Here is a 261-nt window from a genome sequence, read left to right as displayed (position 1 = left end):
GATCTAATGCTGAATTTCTACTGGTTCACTTGAACTTCCTTAAATTATAGGGGTCTTTTGGTTTGGGTTTTAGAAGAGCTCCTATCCACAAAAAATATATCAGCATAAGTTTATTAATATACAAATTACCATTAATTAACTACAATGTTTTGAGGGTGCCTCTGATATATTTGAAGATCGATCATGTTTTCAATATGAAATGGGATCTTAAAATTGAGAAACCTCCTAGAAAAATATTTCGGAGATTGTGATATCTATATG

This window comes from Nicotiana tabacum, chromosome 22 (genome assembly GCF_000715075.1).
Source record: "Nicotiana tabacum cultivar K326 chromosome 22, ASM71507v2, whole genome shotgun sequence".
NCBI lineage: Eukaryota > Viridiplantae > Streptophyta > Magnoliopsida > Solanales > Solanaceae > Nicotiana > Nicotiana tabacum.
The sequence above is the reverse complement of the archived record's forward strand: the minus strand, read 5'-3'. Positions refer to the sequence as shown.